We start from the raw sequence: 19,657 nt of genomic DNA, 5'->3' as shown, positions 1-19,657 counted from the left end.
AAGAGATAAGGAAGAGGAATAAATTGAGGCAGTACTGGAGTTCCAAGAGGGCAAGTCAAGTATATTTAGCTCTACAAGCATTTACTTTATCAAATGAAATGCTAGAAATGAAAGCACTCACAAGAGGCCTGGCATTAAATACCAGCTGGTGCCCGGTTCCTGCCCAGGGCTGAGGATATAAAGATGAACAGGTAGATTAGCATCCCTGTTTCCTGCTACAGAGCATCTTTGAATTAAAATTGATTGAAGGTATGGTCTCTGCCCTCTGGGAGATGCTCAGAGGATGCAGAGAGGACTGTGGTCCATCCTGCTCATGTTCACAAAAAGCTACTAAAGCAGATACAGAATTTGAGCCTCAGACCTGACAGTTTACTTGAAAGTCCGGCCCGTACCACAGGCTCTCAGAATTCATTGCTGGTTGGGTCTGAAGCCCAGACCACCAGAACCACAGAGAACACCCTCGCTGCAGGGAGAGTATCACTTTTCCCTCTTGACCCTCCCTCGTGTTCATAAACTCCCGGAAGCCTGGACTGTGGTGTGGGACAGGGTCAGGGAATCTCTGTGGCCACTCCAGATAAGGAGACTCTTGTGTGTCCAGCAGAGGGATCAGACACCCAGGGTGCAGGACTGGCCTGCTGGGTACCCCCTCTGCCCCTGGGTAGAGTGGGCTCGGGGTGGGGAGCCGGTGACAATCTCAGGGTGGCCTGGGGGTATAAAGCTCCAGGGCCAGAGAGAATAGTCCAGCCCCCAGTAGATGGAGTTGAGGGGCAAGGCCTCTGCCGCAGACTCCTCCGAACAGCTCGGTCTTGTAGTGCACTCACTCAGGGTGCCAGACCTCAGGGTGCAGTCGGGAGCAAGCGCAGAGACGGTTCAGTCATCTCATGTGCTGGCGTGGATGCAGGGAGGCCCTTGTGAACAAGCCCACAAGCTCCAGGATCTTGTGGCATGCACAGCCTTCAGATTAAGACCCATAGCCACATAAGCGATTCTGATAAAGCATGCTAGTTATTATCCCACGACCTGCCTTGGGAGGTAGGTGTAGACACCTGGGATCTATGCAGCACCAACACTCTCCCCCAACAAATTGATTTCTCCGGAGGCCCTGCTTTATCCCCAGGGAAGGCTTTTCTCTCAAACGATTCCCATCCCAAGAATGCTGTTTCTTTGTCCCACATGTCTGTTCATTATTTATTTTTGTTCAGTGTTCATTCAACAAGCCTTTATTAATCCCGCAGTGTATCTGGGTCTGTGCAGGCTCTGGGTTCACAGAGGAAATGCAGTAGTCAGCCTACTTGGACCCCACAGTCTGAGTGAGCATGAGGGACTCAGCCAGAGTCACCCAGTTCAGAGAAAGGAGTGAGAAACACGAGAGGGATGGGGCTCAGGGCAGGTGGTGGTGAATCACAGCCTCCCTGTGGAGAAGCTTCTGGGTGGGCCCAGGTGTTTCTCCTGGAGTTGAATGCTTCCTCTGTCCTGTTGGAATCTCCCCTAAGGATGCTGCCAATTTCCCTTTTTTAAGCAGGTGTGCAGCAAGGGCTCTCTGGAGCAAGCCCACTAACTCTCATCAGCCTTATCAACTTGTGACGGTGCTCACAGGGAGGCCTTCTTGCAACTTTGGCTTCAAGGTGAGCCTCTTAAAACCCCCACAGCATAAGTCACACCTTTGGGAAGCCAAAGCCAGGCCTCCAGACAGATGGAACAGAGACCCTGCCACCTCCTCGCCCCCTTCCCCTCCCCAGGATTGACGCCCTTGTCCCACTGGTCTGGATACATTCACTAAGGAGGGAGAGGCAGAGAGGGGAGAGTGCGGCAGGGGGGCCAGGAAAGCCTGCCTAGGGTGGCTTCCAAAGGGTGACTGTGATACCACTGACCAAGGTGCTGACTGTGTGGTTGCTTAGCATGACTGGGACATGGAGAGCAAGTTTACTACGTTTTCATCCCAGACATAGTGGGGGCCCCAGGAAAGGGATGGACCCTCAGCAGGGACTTTGGGAAGGAATCTTGCGGGGAGGGTCCTCTTTGGATCCTGCTGCCCCCTTGCTTCTCAGAGATCTTGCCTGAGCAGGACTCCTGTTGCCATTGAGGCTTGTTTTCTGTCTGTGTTCTTGGGCTTTTTCTTGGCTTCCCTTTTTTATGTTACTCTCCCTCCTCCTGATATATCCAGGTAATTCTGAGTTTTAACTTTGTTGATGGGACTCTTCTGGAATTAATTAAAAATTATGTAAGTAAGACTTGAATATATTTTTGATGTAAACCTTCAAGCCATCTAGTGGGTGGCTCAGAAGTTAAAGCGTCTGCAGTGCAGGAGACCCGGGTTTGATCCCTGAGTCGAGAAGATCCCCTGGAGAAGGAAATGACAACCCATTCCAGTATTCTTGCCTGGAGAATCCCTTGGAGGGAGGAGCCTGGTAGGCTACAGTCCATGGGATTGCAAAGAGTCAGACATGACTGAGCGACTTCACTGTCACTTCACTTCTGTTTCGCTTTCTAGCATTATTGCTTTTCTATCTCTACTTCTAAGATCTTTCTCCAAGCATTTATATTCTTGAATCTGTTGTGTACACACAGACTTTTTAAAAATAGCTCAGTGTTATTTTCTCTAGTAACAAACATTTAATCACCAAACAAACCTTGTGGCCCCTCTGGACAGGCAAAATGTTTGGCTGCAACAATAAAGTGGCAGCTAATCCAGAAATCAGTGCCCTGGGGAAGGATGTGCTGTCTGGGAAGGGCACGGAGTTAGACTCAGCTCCCTTTTTCCCTGCTAAGGCTTCACAAAAAATAGGGCACAAAGTTCTGCACCACCAGAGAAAGTTTGTCAAGACTGGAAGGGATGGAAATTCGGAGTTGACCAGGGTCTTCAGCCATTCATGTGGAGCTACATCTGAACTGTCCCTCAGAGGTAAGCATTTGGAGTCAGAAACTGGTAGGTGATCTCCACCTCCACGGGTGCTAGCAAAGGAACAGTGAAGCTGAATTAGAGCACATAGACCTATGGATTACATAGACCTCGAGCCACCAGGCCCTGGTGTATAGGGTACCTGTTCTAATCTGGGGGGTGCCACAGGCTATGGCATCTTCTTCTCCTGTGATGCCAGGGCCTTAGGATTAACCAGAGTCCCTAGGGTGCCAGGACCTGAGCTGCTGGGGCTTCCAGGACCACCTGGCCTGCCTTGGCCGTCGGCGCTACCGACTGCATCCACTGCACTGGCCATGGCTCCGGCACCTTCCTCCACTGTGCCTGTGGCTCCTTCACCATCTGCCATCTTGAATCCGCCCACCCTCTCCACTGGCCACTAAAAGATCAGCACATATACCTTTTTTTTTTTTTTTTTTTAAGAAATGGGATCACATTGAATATGTTGCATTGCAGCCAGCTTTTTCTCCCCCGCACAGAACAGTGTGAGTTAACATTTCTTCCTACCCTCCCGCTTTTCAAAGAATCAGCAGTTGGGGCCCTAGAAAACCTTTTATCACCTTGTCCCTTCCTGAATGGGAGTAATCCTTGTGCCTTTTGGAGTCTGTTGGTCACCCCTGTGTCCCAGGCGTATCTTCAGGCAAGCTACCAGAGCTTTGTCTAACTGGACACCTAACTGCTTAGCCTTTGAGGACAGCATGAGCTAGAGCAGCACCCTGCAGGAGTACAACAGTGGCCTTGACCCTGAGGCTCTGCCTCTGAGCTTCAGAGAGTTTCAGGCTTCTAGTCTGTTTTGCCAGCTAGGGCTGTCTCCTAGGTGCAGAGGTCCCTGCAAAGTTCCTTTTTCTGTCCTGACATGTGGTGTGAATTCCCTTTCTCTCTTCATACCTTTTGCAGGTTGCACTGTTCAGTCATCTGAGTAGAAGACTACTTGCAGGGCAGGGCCACCTACAGCATGAGGAATCACCTGTGCCAGCATCTTGTGTTTCTTCCTGGTCCCCCTGGTGGCCTGTTTTAGTACACACTGCCTATGCCCCTGCAGAGACCCAACCCCGAATCTGATGGAGGGTGGACCCCAACTCTCTAACCTCTTCCCACTAAGAGTTTGGATGTTTGAAATTTGAAGGTCTTTTAGTGCAGCCCAGCTCCATGTTGGGTCAGACCTCCACTCCAGGACAGAATAGTACTTGAGGTCATTTATTCATTCACTAAATATTTATTGAGCACATACTACATGCTAAGTACTGTTCTAGGCAGTCCTTACTGTTGCCTATCAATCATGTCCTCCTCCCAAATTTCTTCTTTGCTTTGCTGGTTTCCTCACTGCTTGCGGAGGCTTTTGCCTCTAAATTTGCCTCAGGAACATGAAATTTAAATGTCCAGCTAAATAAATCACAGGAATTTTTCCCCTAAGTTTTTACTCAAATTCTATCCTACCAGGGACTAAAATTTTAATCTCCTATGAAATGCCAAACAAACAGGAGGCATGTTTCCTAGAAACTAGCCTTGGTATATTTCTGATGAGACATTTATTTTTTTAATGCAGCTCTGTTTTTGTTTTTTTTTAATTTTATTTATTTTATTTTTGGCTGTTCTAGGTGTTTGTCTCTGTGTGGGCTTTCTCCAGTGTGATGAGCAGGAGCTACTCTCTAGTTGCGGTGTACGGACTTCTCATTGCAGTAGCTTCTCTTGTTGCAGAGCACAGGTTCTAGGGCGCTTGGGCTTCAGTAGCTGCGGCACATGGGGCTCAGTCGTTGTGGCTCCCGGGTCTAGAGCACCAGCTCAGCAGTTGTGGTGAATGGGCTTAGTTGCTCCACGGCATGTGGGATCTTCCCGGATCAGGGATGGAATCTGTGTCTCCTGCATTGGCAGGTGATTGTTCCCCCTGAGCCACCAGGGAAGCCCAGGCACTTAGTTTTAAGGATTGGGAGTTTGAGAGTGGGGCTTGGGGGGGCAGAAGTTCTTAGGCTAGGACCCAGCCTTGCTGACTGTTTTTCTGGTGCCCTTAAGCTGCTTTGTTTCTTTAATTGTTTATTTTATTTCTTGGCCATGCAGACTATGGGATCCTAGTTCCCCAACCAGGGATTGAACCCGTGCCCTCTGCATTGGAAGCATGGAGTCTTAACAACTGGACCACCAGGGAGATCCCAACTGCTTTGTTTCTTTAATCTTCAGTCTTCTCATTGGAAAAAAATGGAAATGATAAGAATACCCACCCTGTGTAGTTGTTAGGAGGTCAATTACGTAAAGGGCCAGTATGTCACACTGAGTGAGCTGAGAGTGTGATGGTGCTGGGGGTGATGGTGTTTGTGGTCTGACTCCCAGTGAACGAAAGGCATTGAAGCCATTATGTATTCGATCAGCCAAGATTTTTCTTTAAATATTACTTTTTATTTTCTGATTTTGTGAATGCTTAATACGTTAGCACAATGGCACATGCTTATAATTTTGAAATGAATGTTGCATATTTGAGGGTAGTATTTTGAAATCCTTTTTTGAGTTATAATTCACATACCATAAAATTCACCCAATTTTAAGTGTACCATTCAATGGTTTTTAGAACAGAGTTGTATCACAAAAGCTATAATCTAAGTTTAAAACATTTTCATCACCCCCAAAAGAAATCTCACATCCGTTAACAGTCACTTGTTATTCTTTCCCACCCCTAGGGTCAGGCAGCCAATAATCTATCATACTGTTTGTGTCTATAGATTTGCCTACTTTGGACATGTCATGATTAAATAGAATCATGCAGTTGTGGTTCTCTGTGTCAGACTTCTTTCACTTAGCGTGTGCTCAGGGTTCATCCATGATGTTGCCTGTGTCATTGGTTTATTCCAACAATATGCCATTGTACGGATCTACCAAATTTTATTCCTTCATCGGCTCATGGACATGTGGGTTGTTTCCACTTTTTGGCTTTGGCTATTATGAATAATTCTGTTATGAATGTCTGAGTACAAGTTTTTCTGTAGACGTATGTTTTAAATTATTTTGGATGAATTCCTAGGAGTAAAATTGCTGGGTCATTTGATAGTTTTATGTGTAACATTTGGAGAACTACTGGACTCTTTTCGAAAGTAACTGCACCGTTTTACATTCCAACAAGCAGTAAATGATGGTTCCTTTTTTCTGCATCCTTGCCCATGTGTGTCATTATCTTTCTTTCTGATTGATTTTCTAATTTCCCTTGTGATTTCTTCTTTGACCCATTGGCTGTTTAGGAGTATGTTGTATAAGTTACAGTTACTTATGGATTCCCTATATTTCTTTCTGCTATTGATTGCTAATTTAATTATTTGTATGTTGTTTTCAGAGAACATCCTTTTTATGATTTCATGTCTTTTAAATTTATTGAGGCTTTTTTTATGGCCTAGCCTATGATCTGACCTGTAGTATGTTCCATGTGCACTTGAGAAGAATGTGCATTCTGCATTATTGGGCAGAGTGTTTCATAGATGCCTGTTAGTTCTAGTTGGTTTATAGTGTTGTTCAAGTCTTCTGTTTTCTTGTTGGTTTTCTGCCTGGTTATTCTATCCATGGTTAATAGGGTATTGAAGGAAATATCCTGGTTGTCCAGTGGTTAGGACTTGCACTTTCACTACCAAAGGCCTATATTCAGTCCCGGATTGAGGAACTAAAATCCCGCAAGCCACTCAGTGCAACCAAACAATAAAAAAAAAAGGTATTGAAGTCTCCGATTATTGTTGTTGAATTTTCTGTTTTTCCCTTTAATTCTGTCAGTGTTTGCTTCATGTATTTTGGCACCCTGTTTCTCAGTATATATATGTTTATAATTATATATAGTTAGATATTGTATACTGATTGTATATAGTTATAATTATATATAATTTAAATATAATGAATTGATTTCTTGAAATCAGTCTTTATCTTCAGTACACTTTTCTTCTACAGTCTATTTTGTCTGATATTAGTATAGCCACTCTAGCTCTCTTATGGTTGCTGTTTGTGTGGTAATCTTTTCCCACTTAAAAAATTTCAAACCATATCTTTGACTCTGAAATATGTCTCTTATAGAGCTTATATAGTTGAATTTTTAAAATCAAGCCTACACTTTTCTTCTAACAGTGATGTTATTGATGTAGTGGGATTTAAATTTGCCAATATGCTTTTTATGTTCTCATTGCTCTTAATTCATTTTTTCCTGTTTACTGCCTTGTTCTGTATTAAGTGGACACTTTTTGGCGTGACATTTTAGTTCCTCTGATGATTTTTAAATTACATATGTTTAGATTATCTGCCTGGTGGTTGCTTTACGACTTACACAGTATACATCTTGGTTTATCAGAATCTACTTCAGATTTATGCTAACTTAATTTCATTGAAATATAGAAATGTCACTCCTTTACAATTCTATTACTTTCCCCCCCTTTTTTTATGTGATTATTGTTACACATACTGTATCTTTTACCCTTGGACTGCAAGGAGATACAACCAGTCCATCCTAAAGGAGATCAGTCCTGGGTATTCATTAGAAGGACTGATGTTGAAGCAGAAGCTCCAATACTTTGGCCACCTGATGCGAAGAGCTGACTCATTTGGAAAGACCCTGATGCTGGGAAAGATTAAGGGCCCAGGGAGAAGGGGATGACAGAGGATGAGATGGTGGATGGCATCACCAACTCAATGGACATGAGTTTGGGTAAACTCGGGGAGTTAGTGATGGACAGGGAGGCCTGGCGTGCTGCGGTTCATGGGGTCACAAAGAGTCGGACACGAATGAGTGACTGAACTGGACTGAACGAGTACATCATTATAATTATTGTTGTTGCTCAGTTGCTAAGTCATGCCCGACTCTGCCTCTCATGAGCTGCAGCATGCCAGCCTTCCCTATGCCTTGTTATCTCCCAGAGTTTGCTCAAACTCATGTCCATTGAGTCAGTGATGCCATCCAGCCATCTCATCTTCCATCTCCCCCTTCTCCTCTTGCCCTTAATCTTCCCCAGCACTTTTTATAATATTGTGTAATGTTATATACAATCTTATAAGACCTTTTACAGAAATTGAGAGAAAAAGGGAAGAAAGTATATATTTGCAGAATTAGTTATACTGTCTTTCTTATTTACTATTTCTGAGTCTCCTCATTTTTTCCTGAGACTAAGTTACTAGCTGATGTCATTTCCCTACCTCAATATAGCTTTGTTCCCACGCACCTCTTTTGTGCTCTTTTTGTCAAACATATTATGTTTCTATACATTATAAGCTCAACAACACACATGGTTTTATGCAATTGCCTTCTTATCAGTTAAGAGAAAAATATGCAATTATACATTCTTTTGTACTTGGTTTCATAATTATCTTCACCAGCACTGTCTTTTTGTGTGTGGATTTGAATTACTATATGGTATCACTTGTAATCTGTCTAAAGAATTTCCTCTATTATTTCTTTCTTTATTTTCTTAGCTTTATTGAGGTATTATCGACTTTTATTGTTTCTTATGAGGCAATTTGATATGAACAGTTTTTTTTCTGCTTTTGTTTATCTGAGAATGCTTTATTTTGCCTTCATTTAAAAATATCAGTTTTTCCAGGGATTTTTAAACTCACTTTATGTTTGTTATTAAAAAGATTGTTGGCTCTGATAAGGTTGAGAACCAAAAGGACAGAGTAATGTTATGAAATGATGAAATATCAACACATTTCTTATTCACAGTTTTTAAAAACTATTAAAAATGTTCAAAAAAATTTTAATGGCAAGCCAATGGACAATTGGCTTTATTAAAAAGGGGACAATTTGAGACATATTTTAAAATTTAAATTATTGTAGATTCACATGGTTTCAGAAACAATGCAGAGACTTTCCTTCTATATTTTGCCCAGTTTCTCCCAGTGGTGACATTTTGTAAAACTACAGTATAATATCATAGCCAAGATACTGACATTCATAACGTCTTATTCAGGTTTCCCTAGTTTTACTTGTACTCATTTGTATGTGTGCTTATTAATTACTAAGGTATACAGTTTTATCACCTGCATAGATCTGGGTACCCACTACCATAGTCAAGATTCTGAACAGTTCCAAATGCACATTTTTCTTGTGTTGTCCTTGTATAATTGCGTCCAGCCTCCCTCCTGCCTCTGCCCTCCTCTCCACGCCTAATCCCTGGCTACACCAGTCTGTCCTCCATTTTAAAATTTTGTCCTTTCAAGGTTGTTGCACAAGTCCAATCACTACAGTACATAACCTTTTGGGATTGGCTCTTTTCCCTTTTTTCACCTATAATTCTATCAAGATTTGTCTAAATTGATGTGTCTGTCAATTGTTCATTCTTTTTTATTGCGGAATAGTATTCATGGTATGTATATGCCATAGTTTGTTCAACTAGTCACTGTTGAAGGACATCTGGGCTGACTTCAGTTTTGGTCTCTTACAAATAAAGCTCTTAGGAAGACTCATGCACAAGTTTTTATGTGAACATAAGTTTTCATTTCTCTGGGATAAATGTCAGGAATGCAACGGCTGGGTCTTTTGACAGTTGCATGCTTAGTTTTTAAAGGAGTTGCCAAAATGTTTTCCAAAGTGGCTGTACCATTTACATTTTCATCAGCAGTATGTGAGCAATCCAGTTTCTTTGTATCCTTTCCAGCCTATGGTATATTCATTACTTTTTTAGTTTAGTTATTCTGATATGCATTTTGGTTTCAGTTTGCATTTCCCTAATGGCTAATGATGTTGAACATCTTTTCATATGCTTATTTGCCATTTATATATGCTCTTTGGTCTGTGCATGTCTTTTGCCCATTTTCTAATTGACATTTTTTCTGTCGAGTTTTGAGACTTCTTCATATGTTCTGAATACTAGTCCTTTAGTGAATATGTGATTTCAGATACTTTCTCTTACTTTGTAGCTTTTCTTTTCAGTCTCCTTACATAGGCTTTTACAAAGCAAAACTTGTGAAATTTGGTGAAGTCCATTGATCAATTTTTCTGTAATGGATCATACTTACATTATCAAATTTAGGAACTCTTTGCCTAGCTAGATCTTGAATATTTTCCTGACATTTAAGTTTATTATTCATTTTGAATTAGTTTTTGTATTAAGTCTGAGGCTTAGGCCAAGGAGTTGTGTTTTTTTTTTTCCCCCTCTGTCTTTGGATGTCCAGTTGCTTCAATACAGTTTGTTGAAAATGCTGTCCTTCCTTGGTTGGTTTTGCACCTTTGTAAAAGGTCAGCTGAACATATTTGTGTGCATATATTTCTGAATCCTTTAATCTTTTCCATTAATTTATATGTCTATCCTCCTAACAATACTGTTTTCTTAATATAGTTATATAGTAAGCCTTAATATTGGATAGAGTTATTCCTCCCACTTTACTCTCCTTTAACAAGATTATTTTAGTGTTTTAGGTCCCATGCTTTTCCATATAACTTCTAGAATAAGTTTGTCTATGTCTATAAAAACTTTACTGGAATTTCGATATGAATTGCCTTAAACCTAATAGATCAATTTGGGGAGAATTGACATCTTTTCTACACTGAATCTTCTAGTTCATGAGCATAGTATGCTCTTCCATTTATTTAGGTCTTCTTTGATTTCTTTCGTCAGCATTTTGTAATTTTTAGCTACAGATTCTATAAAAAAACTAAGTGTTTACCTAAGTTTTATTTTCTTTGGAATGATTATAAGTAACACTGTGTTTTTACTTGTGATTTCTTCATGTTTATTGTTAGTATCTAGAAATAGAATTGGGTTTATATATTTATTTTGTATCTTTCAACCTTGTTGAACTTATTTAATAACTATTTTTTTTGTAGACTCTGGGATTTTTAATGTAGATAATAATGTCATCTGCAATATATTCAGTTTTACTTCTTCCTTTCCAATATGGATGTCTTTTATTCCTTTTACTTGCCTTATTACAGCAGTTCGAATTTGCAATATTACATTGACTAAGAGTGGTGAGGGAGTGCTGGGCCAAGGGATGTCTGGGTATCAGGTTTAAGGGGGCAATGAGGCCAGAGGCCAGAGGGCTTGGAGTGGCCAGCAGGATTTGGACTCGAGTTTGTTAAGGAAATTCTTCTGGACACTGTCTGTGACATTCATCAAGGAGGGGAGCCTGGAGCCCTGGGGATGAGTGGAGGTTATAGTCACAGCCTAGAGCCTCATCTTGGAGCCAGTGTCAGAGGTTGCTGAACATGGGCCTGAGATAGAAGAATGGCCCACAGGAAGTGAGGAGGAAGTAGATGAAGAACCATCTTCAAGACTAGACCAAGGCAAGACAAGAAGCCCCCATTTATTTTCCTTGCCCCCGTGACATGGTCAGTGACCAGTGGCAGGTACCAATGCTGTATCAGAGGAACTCCTCTGGGGGAGCAGAGAAGAGAGAAAGTAGGGAGGTTCCTAGGCTCCAGAAAAAAGGGAAGCCATGGCGGGTGCGGTAGGCTGGAAGAAAAATTGGAGGGACTGAGGAGGTGGCCTTCAGTACAGGTGGCAACCTTCAGAGCTACCTGAACATCGTACATGAGACCTTCCCCCGAAGGTTCTGCAGAAGTTCAGGAGATCCTCACCTGCACTCCAGTGTTCAGTGAGCTTAATTCTGCTTTCCTTTCTGAGGCCTAGAGAGCTATGTGAGTAACCAGAAACCTGGAAAGACCTTAGTAAGAACATGGTTTCTTTGAGGTTGGTCTTCTGATTGTAACACCTCTTCCAGTGCTACCTTATGGCCCTGTGTCTTGGCCAAAAAATTTGAGGGCAAAGCTAAGTCCAGAGCTGGTAAACAGAGGCCAAGACTCTAGTGCTAGTCCCCAGGGCAAATTCCCCTGGATATGGTTTTCCTCACTGAATTCGCTCCATGATGCTTCAGGGTGAAGGCTATCTAGTCTCAGACACCAGACAGCTTCCCAAGTTTTTGTGTGTTATCACTAGCATTGTTTGCTTCTGAAGAATTTATACTTTTATTTCTCCATAGGAGGTAATTATTAGATTTCTGGGAAATCTGGGGTTTGTTTAAATGAGTCACAGCAGTTGGCTGAAATAGATAGGACTCCATCTGTTGCCTTTGCGTGGTCTCCAGTTCTGTTCTCTGTGACTAAGCTATAAAGGAGGCAGGAGAACTTGGTGTTCCGGGAGCTCACCATGACTGGCCCTGTCTGTCAGGCCCAAGCCTCACAAGCAAAGATGTGGGGAAGAGGATCCTGTTTCTTGAGAACTTCTCAACCTGCAATCCATGCAATTTGTCCACTGAACTTGGGTGAGGCGGGTGCGGGCAGGAGCCAAGGGCTCCTTGTCCACTGACCTCTGCCAGCTCCTTAATCAGTGACAGGTCTCTCTCACATGCCGAGTGAAAGAAGAGGCATGCTGGGAGTCAGGGGCACAGCACGTGACGTGGTCATGTCCCCTTCCACCCTGCAAGGGTGGCTGCTCTGTGGGCAGAGCGAGTTACTCTCTGTGGGTGGAGCAAGTTGCTCTCAGATCCCGCCTTGTCGCCATCAGCAGATTGTCCCGCCTCACTCTGCTGCTCTCAGACCTGCCTCTTACTGGGCAGCTGGGGGCCTGGCCTTCCACACCCATCAGAGGGTCTGGGCCCATAGAGCCATACCTGGCTTCTGCCAACTCCTCCAGGACCAGAAGCCTGGGGACTCCTGAGAGGCACACGTGCTACACTGCTGCTTTCCTCTTCTGCTCGAGCTGGGAGGAACTGTCACTGGAAGTGCCCATGCCCCTCACCTCTGCCGGTTGGTGGTGTGCTGCCCGGCCAACATATAACCTCAGTGGGCTCCTCCTCCTAGGGGCTGGTTGGAGTGACTGTGAGGCCACTGTAAGCAGATGCCATCAGCTTCACCTGATTCCTTCTTCACTTTCCCAACTACCCAGAGTGTGTCACAGGATTGATTGGCACCACTCGATTGGCACCCTAGTCCACACAGGCCTATCAGGTTGCATCATGAGTACAGAATTGGCAAACGACCAGAGCCTTTCTCAGGAGTGAGCCTTGTGTGAGGAGTCCTAAGTGGACCCCACTCCATTGCTGGAGATGCCCAGAAGCTGTTCCCTACAGGGATACCGGTAGCTCCGAAGGCCAAGGGAGATAGCTTTCCTGTTGGCTTTTCTTCTAGCAGGTTTTGGTGAGCCTCGCTGTCACTCTGTGCTGAAGCTTAAGACCCAGCTCAGCCCAAAGGAGTGGCCAGCTGACCTCGCCAGCTCCCAGCAAGTGCAGTGCCCCCACACCGATCTAGTTCTAAGACATTCTCTTCACCCCACAGAAAGCCCCATACCCATGAAGTCGTTGCTCCCCGTTTCTTCCCCCAGCCTCTGGCACCCAATAGTCTGCTTTCCCTCTCTATTGATTTACTTATTCTAGATATTGCATGTAAATGGAACCGTAACATATGTAGCCTTTTGTGTCTGGCTTCTTTCAATGAGCATAATATTTTCAGGGTTCATCTACACTATAGCATGAATCAGTATTTCATTCCTTTTGTTTTTTTTATTGTGGTAAACTATACACAACATACAATTTACCATTTTAATAAATTTTAAGCATATAGTATGTGAGCATTAGGTACATTCACATTGTTGTGGAGCCATCTCCACAGTTCTGTCCATCTCCAGAACTTTTTCATCATCCCAGACTGAAACTGTGGCCATTCAACAGAACTCCCCATTCCCCCTCCCCAGTCCCTGGTAACCACTGCTCTACTTTCGGCCTCTATGAACTTAACTGTTCTAGGTACTTCATATAAGTGGAATCATGTAATATTTACCCAGACTTAATTTAACATAATGTCTTCAATATAAACATCCATGTTGTGACATGTCTCAGCGCTCCATTCCTTTGTAAGTCTGAACAACATGTCATAGTGTGTATATGCCACATTCTGTGTATCCATTTAGCCATCCCTGGGCTTTGGAGTTGTTCCCACTTTTTGGCTATTGTGAATAATGCAGGGATCTTGCACCTCGGCAACCTGGCGGACAGGGAGAGCACAGACACATAGCCCGGCCCCGGGACGAGGTCCTGAGGCTTAGGGACGAGTCCAGAAGCAGGGTCTGCTCCCATGTCCCACGGCCTTTGTGTGGCTCTGCTCAAGTGTCCCCTCTTCCGAGGGCTCTCCCCCTCCTTTCTCATCTAGATTGTTCTGAACAAGTCAGCCTTACCCATTTGTCTTCTTGGGGTTTGCCTGTCTCTGCACCACACGGCACGTTCCAGAAGAAGAAAGCCCTTGTTTGCTTGCTCACTGCTAGGTAACCATGGTCTGCAGTGCAGCGCAGGGCCAGGTGCCCTGGACCTCTTGGGAAAATGGGTGTTCAGTGATGCCTCACACTTGTGCCCCTGTGGCTGCCGCCGGAGCCCTAGCCCCTTTTATCTCCCCATCGTGCATTTGAATCGCACCTGCCACATCCTCTGTCCAGGCATCACCCCGTTATCTGGAACCCCTGACCACCTGAGTCCCCAGCACCTTCCCCAGACATTCCCTCCACTTCTGCCAGCTGAGCGCCTGGCTCTGCGTGAGGACGCAGCGTTCCCCTCACCCCTTCAGCAGGGCGATCCAGACCCCCACTCACTCACTTGTCCTTCCTGGCCAGGGGGCCTTTGGGACGACATGAGCCCGGCCCTCAGACCCCGATCCTTCCTCTCCCGTCAGCCACTGGCCATATGGTTCTACACCTTTCTGTCCCTCGGCATCGCTGCCTGCACCTCTCATTACTTGCCACTTCCCTAAAGACTTTGGCATCAGAATCCCAGGCTTCCTGCCCACTCCCCTTGCTGTAAGCCAGGGAAGGAAGGAAGGGAGGAAGGAAAGAGGGCATGTTTTTCTCAGCGCCCACTGCGCACCTGGCATTGCTCTTCTTCAGGCTGGGGTGGCCCTGTTCTCTCTGTTGGCTCAGGCTGGCCGGGCACGCTGGGTGGGGACGCAGGGCTGGGTTAGTCCCTCAGGACATTTGCCCTTCCCCTTGGGAGCAGACTTCCTGGATTTTACTTATTACTCAGAGCTGTAACTCCATGTACCATGAAAAATGTGGTCACACATGTGCTCACACGCTTGTGTGTGCAGGGAACTGCCCACGCACACACAGTGCCCACACTAGTGCCCACATGCACACACACCTTGCACACACATGTGAGCACTCACACGTACCCCCCACTCACACGTGTGCATGTGTATTCACAGAGCATCTCATCGTCTCTGTCTTAATCATCACTCTCAGACCCACATTTTCCTTATGAGTACATCTGTCCTAATGGATTTTTTTAAGCCCAAGTGGCTGAGTTTAATGCTCTCGACATGTGAACACGTGTCAGGTAGGAACACGGGCATCCCCAAGCCTATGCTGGTTAGAGGCTGAGCCCTGGGAAAGGGAGGAGAGTAGGGAAGGGAGCTCCTGGTCGAGGGCTTTTCCTGGCCAAGGGCCCCCACCTGAAAAGGACTTAGGCTTCTTGGATAGGAAGTTCTGGCCTTAGGTCAGGCCCAAGGGGCCTTGCAAGAGAGCTACCCTACAGCAGGCTGAGCCATGGGAGCATGAGAATCAGCCCCTTGAAGCAGGAGGAAGAATGGGGTGAGTGAGGAGGGGTGGGGCGAGGGGAGCACCTCCTACAGGAAGCTTCCCTGGCCTCTCATGTTACTGGGAAATCTTTCCCAGTGGCAGGCAAGCTCCCTGGGGAGCTGGTAGATGAACCCCCAGCATGAGGGATCTAGAAAGGAACCCCCAGCACCTTCCGGGCCCTCCCAGTCTAAGGGAGAAGCAGGTTCAGGAACCCAAGTGCCACAAGTAGATGTTAGATTTCTCCCTCTGAGTTAGAGCCCTCAGAAGTGAAAGATAAGGGAGCCACAGAGGGAAGACCATGAGGTTGGCAAACAAGGAAACTGAGCCCCCAGCCATGTGCATTTTTCTGCAACTAGGCTGATGGGGCAGGTAGATCAATGGGCACGGTGATGCTGAAGGCTGGAAGGGTGGTGGGTACCCCTTGCTTTTGCAGTGTCGTTTAATGAAGACAGCATGCTTTTTACTGCTGGAATCTTGAGTCTCGTTTCCCATCTTGAGATGTCAGCTTTTTGTCATTCTGATTTTTTTCACAAGCCCGTAAAGAATTGCATTCACTAGCTAAACACTTCTCAGCACCATGATGGTAATAAATTTGAAATCGCCCGGCAAAGGTATTGTTCAGAGGCTTCTCTTCTCTTTTCAGGACCTGCCGTTTCCAGTGCTACAGGTCCTTTGTCGGAAGGCAGGGCTCTTTAGCGGTTGGAATAGCCCTGCCCAAAGACTAGCTCTGTGCCCTGGGCTGTGTGAGCAAGTGACAGAAGGGCAGGTTCAGGCAGGGTGGCTCTGGGAGATGAGCAGGCGGGGACCTCCCTTCTGTTGTTTCATTTAGAGCTGAAACTAAGGGCCAGAGATGATCCTCAGTCACAATTTTCTTTTGCCATTTTTGGGTCACAGGTAAGTTTTTCCTTATGGTATAGAAACATAAAGAGCAGGCAAGCTCTTACTAGTTTAAAAAATGTTAAAGTAGGGGGAAAAAAATGGAAAACAGCAGGCCTTATTTCTGGATAGAGAGGTTTTTAACATGGAGATATTACTTTGGTGTTTCTTTCTCTCCCAAAATACACAATAGATATAGTTTTTGGATCCCACTGATTTCCCAGGAGAAGGGAGCTAATGGTTCCTCAGGCTCAGTGGGGTTTTCGTGCTGGTCTTGGAAGAGCAGGCAGTGGGAAGCCTAAGACACTTGAAGTGTGTTCAGGTCCCACCTGGTACCCCACGCTCGGCAGGTGTTCAGCTGGCTCATGTATTAATGATGCAGGCACTGGCTTATCTTACTTACCGCATTGTTCTGGCCTGTCTTGGGTCAGGGCCGGACGTGAAGTCTTATTTGTGGCACAGGATGTGTCCCTGTGCCCTAGGGCAGGCTGAGGGCTCAGCCTGCCGCGCTGGGTCTGAAGACAGGGCCAAAGCTTGCCAAGCTTTGTGAGCCAGAGTCCTGGCTTCTGATTGGAGCAAGGGGTGAGGCCTGCCGCCTCCATTGTCACAAAGAGTTAGTGTCTCCTGTTAACTTATCTCCTGGTTTCAGCAGAATCTGGAGGCGAGCTGACAAGCATAACACTGTCCCCTTGGTAAAAGGCTACAGTTGTAGAATTTGCTGGAGCGAGAAGCAGGGAAGGGCTGGCTCAGCTTTATGTAATGATGCCTGACTCCTGATTAGAGCTTCCTAGCTCAGGAATCTTCCCCCTGAGCCAGAAAACTGGGACGCTTCGCAGCTCCAAGTGGTCCTCATGTGGGGTCCCGGTGCAGATGTCTGCAAACCCAGAGCTGGCTGGGGGCAGGTGCCTCAGGGGCTTGGGCTGGGTTAGAGCTCCTGGGCCACGCCTGAAAGCCACGGCACTCCTGGGAGACAGCGTTGGTAAATGAAAACCAAGGGCTGGACTGGGGCCAGAGCTCTTGAGAAGGCTGTAGGAGGGGTGAAGAATTTGCCTGTCCGCCATGTGTGCCCTCAGAAAGCTGAGCCTGGGAGGGAGTCCACGGGGGCATGTGACTGGCCTGGATGCACTGTTGAAGGGTACCCCAGTCACCACAGGCTAGAAAGGCCAGGGAGTTCTTTAAAGTTCACATGCTGTTGATGCCATAGGCCTTAGGACAGGAATGCGCAGGGATTAGTCCACACGAATGTCAGCATCCTGGGTCCAGTCCTTATGGTGCCCAAAGGGAAGGGTCCCTAAGGTCCTTGGGGCCCTTGTTTCCTGTGGTGTCCCAGGTCAGGCCACCTGGAACACTTGGGAGGGGTTGGGGAGAGCCTTTGAGGAGCTGCTGACCCGGGTCTCAGCTCTGGGCGGTGACTCTAGTCTGGCCACCTGCTGCTGCTTCCCTCCTCTGGCCCTCTGCTTCCAGTGTGGGGCCCGCCTGCTCCTGGCTCCCTCAGGAATCTCCTACTGATGAGCTGTTACCCAAGACTGATGAATAGGTGGGAATAAGACATTAGAGCACTAAAAGCAGTAACACTCCCCTCCTACTGAGTTCTACCTAAGGAAGCCAGTTCCTTTATATGCTGTAGTAAAACCAATCTTTGGATCCCTTCCCCTTGGAATTTGTGGTAATTGACTGAACCAGACATTTGTAAAAGGTAAATGATGTAAATATGACTGTTTAATTCACCTAAAATACGAAGTTGCTTTCAAGCCCTACCAGACTCATTTCCTACAAATCTTGCCTAATTGCAAGTTATTTTTCATCAGTTGATTGTAACTACCTGTGTGAAGTTCTGCTTCCTTCGACTGGCAAACAGGGATTGCAACCAGATTAGATTCTGGGAGCCCCTGCCCTCCTGGGGTGCCCAGTCTGACCAAAGAGACAGAGTGAACAATGCCTTGCAGTGGGGCAGCACTGCGACCGGACTGGTGGGGGACACGTGGGAGGGGGCACCCCGGGAGGCTCCACACCAGAAATCACATTGGAATGGTGCTGTTCAGCCAGCCCTCTGGGGAGCCTGTAGACATGGATGCAAGAAAGCCTCTGGCCCCTTGGGGAGCCCCCAGGCCTCAGGCAGGGCTTGCATTAGGGGATGTGTGGGCAATGCTTGAAAGACAGGATGGTGTGGTAGGTGGGGGCCTGTGGCTTGAGACCCAGACTAGGGAACAAGGTTCCTATGAACTTTTAAAAAAATGAATGAACGAATAAAAACTTCTAGAGATGCACTCTGAGCCCCTGGTGCTGGCTTTGTGTCCAGTCACAGGCTCCTGAGGCCTGTGGCTGAGTGTTGAGGAGACCTCACCTCTGTGCTGCTGCTCTTAGCAAGACAATTCCTTTTTGGTTCATCAGTGGTCAGAAAGGCTGGGAGGGCCCCTGATAGACTCAGGCCTCCCTGACCCTGACCTCAGTACACCTGCGATGGAGCAGGGCTGAGAGCAGGAGAGAATCTGGTCTTGGCAACCAGCAGAGACCCCTTTAAAGACTGGGAGAGTAAGAATTCCCTCTGAACTGGGGCACACGCGCTGGGAGGGGAGGGAGACAGGACAGTCAAGTGAGGCATGGGAGAAAAACGTGAAAACTCCTATTCACATTTGTGTTCTATCTCCTCCTTTCAAACATTGCCAGTTGGGGAGGTGTGTTTTAGCAGTAATATATATGCACTTAATTGGTAAATAAATAGTCATCTGTCGGGGATATGTGAACATGTTTTCTTGATAGGGACTGGTGATCAAAAAGGCAGGAGGCCACTGGCCTGAAAGTGGGCAAATCAAGAAATGTTTTCTTGTGTGAAAACTGGCCTTTTTTTTTTTAACTCAAACTTTCTCAATTCTTCCATCCCTTCTTGCGAGAGTTGCTCCGGGGCCCAGAACTAGATCCTGGTGCCCACTATTGGGCAGCCCCTGCTTCTCTGCCTGGACACACGGGGGCCGCTGGGCCATCCTAGTGGTCCTTCCTAGCCTGGGCCTGAAAGAAGTCCTCCCCCCTGCCTGTCCTTGGCCGTAATTGCCCGTTACAGAAAGGTCAGCCAGGGATTTATCAAAACCTTGTTTGAAGCCTGCAGAGCTCTTCCGGCTGCTCTGACTTAGAAAAAACAGTGTCCTTAAGTTCACTCCCCTCCTGGTGAGCAAAGACAGCTATTTATTTGTGTGAAGTATTTTTCTTTCAAATACTCAACTGGAGGCGGCAGGGGGCGGTGGGGGGATGATGCTCTAGAAGGCTGCCATGTGGAACCCAACCTAGTTTTCCCTGGGGACCCCACATGGTCTCTCCCCGCTTTTCTGGCCAGTCTGCCCAGCCTGAGCAGGCCCCCCTG

At 46.2% G+C, this 19,657-nt stretch overlaps 1 protein-coding gene across 1 annotated transcript in view; it reads left to right on the top strand.

Moving 5' to 3' along the window:
• Positions 1-19,657, top strand: part of BSN (bassoon presynaptic cytomatrix protein) — a 75,073-nt gene that overhangs the window by 12,981 nt on the left and 42,435 nt on the right. The gene's annotated exons all lie outside the window — the stretch shown is intronic.

Source organism: Dama dama, chromosome 24, assembly GCF_033118175.1.
Source record: "Dama dama isolate Ldn47 chromosome 24, ASM3311817v1, whole genome shotgun sequence".
NCBI lineage: Eukaryota > Metazoa > Chordata > Mammalia > Artiodactyla > Cervidae > Dama > Dama dama.
This window is presented reverse-complemented; position numbering and strand designations above follow the sequence as displayed.